Below are 8619 nucleotides of genomic sequence, written 5' to 3'. Positions count from 1 at the left end.
ATATGTATTTCTCAAGAGAGAAATATGCTATAAACATATATATGTATATGTATGTATATATATAACTATATATAGTTATATATATAGTATGTATATATAGTATATATAGTATACATGTATATGTATTTCTCAAGAGAGAAATATGCTATAAACATATATATGTATATGTATGTATATATATAACTATATATAGTTATATATATAGTATGTATATATATAGCTTTTCTGCCTTTTTCTTTTTCTACATTCAGGAATTTCTGTATGAATAACATTTCTTATCATTGTGTCTCATAATTCCTGGTGGCTTTCTTTGCTTTATTTATTTATTTATTTATTAACATATACTGTATTATTTGTTTCAGGGATAGAGGTCTTTGATTCACCAGTCTTACACAATTCACAGTACTCACCATAGCACATAATCCCCTCAATGTCCATCACCCAGGTACCTCATCGCTCCCACCCCCCTCCACTCCAGCAAACCTCGGTTTGTTTTCTGAGATTTAGAGTTTCATGGTTTGTCTAACTCTCTGCTTTTGTCTTGTTTCATTTTTCCCTTCCCCTAAGATTTTCTGTAATGTTTCTCAGATTCCTCATATTAGTGAGATCATATGATAATTGTCTTTCTCTGATTGAATTTTTTTGATTAGCATAATACTCTCTAGTTCCATCCATGACATTGCAAATGTCAAGATTTCAGGTTTTTTGATGGCTGCATAATATTCCATTATATATGTATATACCACTTATTCTTTATGTATTCATCTATTGATAGGCATCTAAGCTCTTTCCATAGTTTGGCTATTGTGGACATTGCTGCTATAAGTATTCAAGGACATGTGTACCTTTGGATCATTAATTTTGTATATTTGGAATTTATACATAGTAGTGTGATTGCTAGGTTGTAGGGTAGTTCTATTTTCAGCTTTTTAAGGAACCTCCACACTGTTTTCCAGAGTGACTCCCCAGCTTGCATTCCCATCAAGAGTGTAGGAGGCACTGCATCTGTAGTTTCCTGACTTGTTGATTTTAGCCATTCTGACTGGTGTTAGTTGGTATTTCACTACAGTTTTGATTTGTATTTCTCTGATGCTGAGTGATGTGGAGCACTTTTTCATGTGCATGCTGGCCATTTGAATGTCTTCTTTGCAGAAATGTCTGTTCATGTCTTCTGCCCATTTCTTGATGGGATTATTTGTTTTTTGGGTGTGGAGGTTGATAAGTTCTTTCATTGATACTAGCCCTTTATCTGATATGCTGTTTGCAAGTATCTTCTCCCATTCTGTCAGTTCTCTTTTGGTTTTGTTGACTGTTTCCTTTGCTGTGCCAAAGTTTTTATCTCGATGAAGTGCCAATAGTTCACTTTTGCCCTTGCTTCCCTTGCCTTTGGCGATGTTTCTGGGAAGAAATTTCTGTGGCTGAGGTCAAAGAAGTTGCTGCCTGTGTTTTCCTCAAGGATTTTGATGGATTCCTTCTTAAGACTTGGGTTTTTTATCCATTTGAAGTCTATTTTTGTGTGTGGTGTAAGGAAATGGTCCAGTTTCATGCTTCTGAATATGGCTGGCCAGTTTTCCTAACACCATTTGTGGAAGAGACTATCTTCTTTCCATTAGACATTCTTTCCTGCTTTGAGGAAGACATATTGACCATAGAGTTGAGGGTCTATTTCTGGGCTCTCCATTCCATTCCATTCCATTTATCTGTGTGTCTGTTTTTGTGCCAGTACCATACTGTCTTGATGATTAAAGCTTTGTAATAGAGCTTGGAGTCTGGAATTGTGAGGCCACCAGCTTTGGCTTTCTTTTTCAACATTCTTCAGGCTACTCAGGGTCTTTTCTCTTTCCATACAAATTTTAGGATTGTATGTTCCATTTCTTTGAAAAAAGTCAATGATATTTCAATAGAGATGGCATTAAAAGTGTAGATTGCTCTAGGTGGCATAGGCATTTTCACAATATTTGTTTTTCCAACCGATGAGCATGAAACGTTTTTCCATTTCTTTGTGTCTTTCTCAGTTACTTCCATGAGAATTGTATAGCTTCCTGAGTACAGATTCTTTGCTTCTTTGGTTAGATTTATTCCTCAGTATCTTATGGTTTTGGGTGCAGGTGTAAATGGGATTGACTCGTTGATTTCTCTTTCTTTCTTGTTGGTGTATAGAAATGCAACTGATTTGTGTGCATTGATTTTATATCCTGATACTTTACTGAATTCCTTTTATGGGTTCTAGCAGTTTTGGGTGGCGTCTTTAGGGTTTTCCACATAAAGTATCATATCTTCTGCAAAGAGTGAGAGTTTGACTTCTTTTTTTGTGGATTCAGATGCCTTTTATTTCTATTTGTTGTCTGATTGCTGAGGCTAGGACTTCTGGTATTATGTTGAATACCAGGGGTGATAGTGGACAGTCCTTCCATGTTTCTGACCTTAGGGGAAAAAATCTCAGTTTATACCTATTGAGAATATTTGCTGTAGGTTTTTCATAGATGGCCCTGATGATATTGAGGTATGTACCCTCTATTCCTACACTGTGAAGAGTTTTGATTATTGAAGGATGCTATACTTTGTCAAATGATTTTTCTGAATCTATTAAAAGGATCATATATTCTTGCTCTTTCTTTTATTAATGTATTATATCACATTTACTAATTTGGGGATGTTAAAACAACCTTGCAGCCCAGGAATAAATCCCATGAGGTTGTGATGAATAATCCTTTTGATGTACTGTCGAATCTTATTGGCTAGTATTTTGGTGAGAATTTTTGCATTCATATTCATCAAGGATATTGACCTATAAATCTCTTATTTGTGGGGTCTTTATTTGGTTTTGGAATCAAGGCAATTCTGACCTATAAAATGAGCTTTGGCATTTTCCTTCCATTTCTATTTTTTTTTTTAACAGTTTCAGGAGAATGAGTATTAATTCTTCTTTAAATGTTTGGTAGAATTTCCCTGGGATGCCATTTGGCCCTGCGATCCTATTTATTGGAAAATTTTTGATTACTGCTTCAATTTCCTTACTGGTTATTTGTCTGTTCAGGTTTTTTATTTCTTCCTGGTTCATTTGTGATAGTTTCTACATCTCTATGAAGGCATCCATTTCTTCCAGATTGTCTAACTTGCTGGCATATTGTTTCACATAATATGTCCTTATAATTGTTTGTATTTCTTTGGTGTTGGTTGTGATCTCTCCCTTTTCACTCTTTATTTTATTAATTTTCGTCCTTTCTCTTTTCTTTTTGATGTCTGTCCAGAGTTTAATCAATATTAATTCCTTCAAAGAATCAGCTCCTAGTTTTGTTGATCTGTTCTACTGTTCTTTTGATTTCTATTTCATTGATTTCTGCTCTGATCTTCATTATTTCTGGTATCATGCTGGATTTAGGCTTTCTTTGCTGTTCTTTCTTCAGCTCCTTTAGGTTAGGATTAGGTTGTGTATTTGAGACACCCCTTGTTTCTTTAGAATGGCTTATATTGCTATATACTTTCTTCTTAGGACTGCCTTTGCTTCATCTCAAAGATTTCAAACTGTTGTGTTTTCATTTTCATTTGTTTTCATGATTTTAAAAAATTCTTTAATTTCCTGGTTAGCCCATTCATTCATTAGTAGGATGCTCTTTAGCCACCATGTATTTGAGTTCTTTCCAACTTTCTTCTTGTGATTAAGTTCTGGTTTCAAAGCCTTGTGTTCTGAAGATATGCAGGGAATGATCCCAATCTTTGGGTACCTGTTGGAGTGATTTGTAATCCAGGAGGTGATCTTTACTGAAGAATGTTCTATGTGGACTAGAGAAAAATGTGTATTCTGTTGCTTTGGGATGGAATGTTCTATATATATCTGTGATGTCCTCCTGGTCTAGTGTGTCCTTTAAAGCCTTTATTTCTTTGTTCATCTTTTGCTTAGATGATCTGTCCATATCAGTGAGGAAAGTGTTAAAGTACGCTACTATTACTGTTACTATTACTATTGTTATCAATGTGTTTCTTTTGTTATTTTTTTCTTATTTTTTCTTTTTAATTTTTATAATTTTTTTTATTAACATATAATGTATTATTTGCTGCAAGGGTACAGGTCTATGAATCATTAGTCTTACACAATTCACAGCACTCACCATAGCACATACCCTCTCTAAAGTCCATAACACAGCCACCTTATCCTTCCCCACCCCCCCCCACCTCCAAGTAACACTCAGTTTGTTTCCTGAGGCTAAGAGTCTCTTAGGGTTTGTCACCCTCCCTGGTCCCATCTTGTTCCATTTTTTTTTCCCTCCTTACCACCCATGACCCCCTGCCCTGCCTCTCAAATTCCTCATATCAGAGAGATCATATGATAATTGTCTTTCTATGATTGACCTATTTTGCTTATCATAATACCCTCTAGTTCCATCCACATTGTTGCAAATGGCAAGACTTTTTTATGGCTGTATAATATTCCATTGACTTATACAATTGCCTGCTTCTATGTTAGGTGCATAGTTATTTAAAATTGTTTGATCTTCTTATTGGACAGACCCTTTAGGTATGATATAGTGTTCTTCCTCATCTCTTAATATAATCTTTGGTTTAAAATCTAATTTGTTGAGAGGAGGAGTCAAGATGGCGGATAAATAGCAGGCTGAGACTATTTCAGCTAGCCGGAGATCAGCTAGATAGCTTATCTAAAGATTGAAAACACCTGAAAATCCATGGGCAGATCAAAGAGAAGAACAGCAATTCTGGAAACAGAAAAACAACCACTTTCTGAAAGGTAGGACCAGCGGAGACGTTAATCCAAAGCGAGGGGAAGATATGCTGGAGCAAAGGAGCACAAAATTAGGACTTTTAAAAGTCTGTTCTGCTAAGGGACATCGCTCCAGAGGCTAAACAGGGGCAAAGCCCACGCGGGGTCAGCGTGGCCTCAGGTCCCGCAGGGTCACAGAAGGATCGGGGGTGTCTGAGTGTCACAGAGCTTGCGGGTATTGGAACGGGAAAGCCAGCTACAGAGACAGAGCCGACAGTAAGCTCGCAGCTTGGTGTTACCTTGAACCGGTCACAGGCTCGGAGAGCTCGGAGCGCAGCCGGAGGTCAGACAGATGGGAGTAACTGGGTGTTGTTCTCTGAGGGCGCACTGAGGAGTGGGGCCCCAGGCTCTAGGCTCCTCCGGGCCAGAGACCAGGAGGCCGCCATTTGTATTCCCGTCCTCTGGAACTCTACAGAAAGTGCTCAGGGAACAAAAGCTCCTGAAAGCAAACCCAAGCGGATTACTCAGCCTGGCCCCTGGTAAGGGCGGTGCAATTCCACCTGGGGCAAAGACACTTGACAATCACTACAACAGGCCCCTACCACAGATGATCAACAAGAAATTCAGCCGAGGCCAAGTTCACCTACCCAGGAGTGCGGTTTCAATACCAAGGAGAGCAGCAGAATTCCAGAGGAGGAGAAAGCAAAGCACGGAACTCATGGCTTTTTCCCTGTGATTTTTTTTAGTCTTGCAGTTAATTTAATTTTTTTCTTTTTCATGTTTTAGTTTTTTTTTTTTTTTTTTCTCGCCTTCTGGTAAATTTTTTTTTTAACTTTTACCTTTTTCTCTTTTAATGGTTTTTAAAGAGTTTATCCAATATATATATTTTCTCTTTTTTATATTTTTCTTATTTGTTTTCTTTTTTTAAATTCTTTTCTTTTCTTTTTTTTTTCTTCTTCCTTTTTGAACCTCTTTTTATCCCCTTTCAACCCCCTCACGATTTGGGATCTCTTCTAATTTGGTTAAAGCTTATTTTCCTGGGGTTGTTGCCACCCTTTTAGTATTTTCCTTGCTCCTTCATATACTCTTATCTGGACAAAATGACATGACAGAAAAATCCAACACACACACACACACACAAAAGAACAAGAGGCAGTACCGAAGGCTAGGGACCTAATCAATACAGACATTGGTAATATGTCAGATCTAGAGTTCAGAATGACAATTCACAAAGTTCTAGCCGGGCTCGAAAAAGGCATGGAAGATATTAGAGAAACCCTCTCGAGAGATATAAAAGCCCTTTCTGGAGAAATAAGAGAAGTAAACTCTAACCAAGTTGAAATAAAAAAAGCTATTAATGAGGTGCAATCAAAAATGGAGGCTCTCACTGCTAGGATAAATGAGGCAGAAGAAAGAATTAGTGATATAGAAGACCAAATGACAGAGAATAAAGAAGCTGAGCAAAAGAGGGACAAACAGCTACTGGACCACAAGGGGAGAATTTGAGAGATAAGTGACACCATAAGACGAAACAACATTAGAATAATTGGGATTCCAGAAGAAGAAGAATGAGAGAGGGGAGCAGAAGGTATACTGGAGAGAATTATTGGGGAGAATTTCCCCAATATGGCAAAGGGAATGAGCATCAAAATTCAGGAGGTTCAGAGAACGCCCCTCAAAATCAATAAGAAAAGGCCCACAACCCGTCACCTAAAAGTAAAATTTACAAGTCTGAGTGACAAAGAGAAAATCCTGAAAGCAGCCGGGAAAAGAAGTCTGTAACATACAATGGTAAAAATATTAGATTGGCAGCTGACTTATTCACAGAGACCAGGCAGGCCAGAAAGAGCTGGCATGATATTTTCATAGCACGAAACGAGAAAAACATGCAGCCAAGAATACTATATCCAGCTAGGCTATCATTGAAAATAGAAGGAGAGATTAAAAGCTTCCAGGACAAACAAAAACTGAAAGAACTTGCAAACACCAAACCAGCTCTATAGGAAATATTGAAAGGGGTCCTCTAAGCAAAGAGAGAGCCTACAAGTGGTAGATCAGAAAGGAACAGAGACCATATACAGTAACAGTCACCTTACAGTCAATACAATAGCACTAAATTCATATCTCTCAATAGTTACCCTGAATGTTAATGGGCTAAATGGCCCTGTCAAAAGACACAGGGTATCAGAATGGATAAAAAAACAAAACCCATCTATATGTTGCCTCCAAGAAACTCATTTTAAGCCCGAAGACACCTCCAGATTTAAAGTGAGGGGGTGGAAAAGAATTTACCATGCTAATGGACATCAGAAGAAAGCAGGAGTGGCCATCCTTATATCAGATCAATTAGATTTTAAGCCAAAGACTATAATAGAGATGAGGAAGGACACTATATCATACTCAAAGGGTCTGTCCAACAAGAAGATCTAACAGTTTTAAATATCTATGCCCCCAAAGTGGGAGCAGCGAACCAATTAATAACAAAATGAAAGAAACACATCAACAATAACACAAAAAATGTAGGGGACTTAAACACTCCCCTCACTGAAATGGACAGATCATCCAAGCAAAAGATCAGCAAGGAAATAAAGGCCTTAAATGACACATTGGACCAGATGGACATCACAGATATATTCAGAACATTTCATCCCAAAGCAACAGAATACACATTCTTCTCTAGTGCACATGGAACATTCTCCAGAATAGATCACATCCTCAGTCCTAAATCAGGACTCAATCGGTATCTAAAGATTGGGATCATTCCCTGCATATTTTCAGACCACAATGTTCTAAAGCTAGAACTCAACCACAAAAGGAAGTTTGGAGAGAACCCAAATACATGGAGACTAAACAGCATTCTTCTAAAGAATGAAAGGGTCAACCGGAAAATTAAAGAAGAATTGAAAAAAATCATGGAAACAAATGCTAATGAAAATACAACGGTTCAAAATCTGAGGGACACAACAAAGGCAGTCCTGAGAGGAAAATATATAGCTGTACAATCCTTTCTCAAGAAACAAGAAAGGTCTCAGGTACACAACCTAAGCCTACACCAAAAAGAGCTGGAGAAAGAACAAGATAGAAACCCTAAGCCAAGCAGGAGAAGAGAAATCATAAAGATCAGAGCAGAAATCAATGAAATAGAAACCAAAAAGGCAATAGAGCAAATCAACAAAACTAGGAGCTGGTTCTTTGAAAGAATTAATAAAATTGATCAACCCTTGGCCCGACTTATCAAAAAGAAAAGAGAAAGGACCCAAATAAATAAAATCTTGAATGAATTAGGAGAGATCACAACTAACACCAAAGAAATACAAACTATTATAAGAACATACTATGAGCAGCTCTACGCCAACAAATTTGACAATCTGGAAGAAATGCATGCATCCCTAGAAACATATAAACTACCACAACTGAACCAGGAAGAAGTAGAAAGCCTGAACAGACCCATAACAAGTAAGGAGATTGAAACAGTCCTTAAAAATCTCCAAACAAACAAAAGCCCAGGGCCAGACGGCTTCCTGGGGGAATTCAACCAAACATTTAAAGAAGAACTAATTCCTATTCCCTGAAACTGTTCCAAAAAATAGAAATGGAAGGAAAACTTCCAAACTCATTTTATGAGGCTAGCATCACCTTGATCCCAAAACCAGACAAGGATCCCATAAAAAAAGAGAGCTATAGACCAATATCCTTGATGAACACAGATGCAAAAATACTCAACAAAATACTAGCCAATAGGATTCAACAGTACATTAAAAGGATTATTCACCACGACCACGTGGGATTTATTCCAGGGCTGCAAGGTTGGTTCAACATCCGCAAATCAGTCAATGTGATACAACATATCAGTAAAAGAAAGAACAAGAACCATATGATACTCTCAATAGATGCTGAAAAAG

The sequence above is a fragment of the Mustela nivalis genome (genome assembly GCF_964662115.1).
Source record: "Mustela nivalis genome assembly, chromosome: 11".
Classification (NCBI taxonomy): domain Eukaryota; kingdom Metazoa; phylum Chordata; class Mammalia; order Carnivora; family Mustelidae; genus Mustela; species Mustela nivalis.
The sequence above is the reverse complement of the archived record's forward strand: the minus strand, read 5'-3'. Positions refer to the sequence as shown.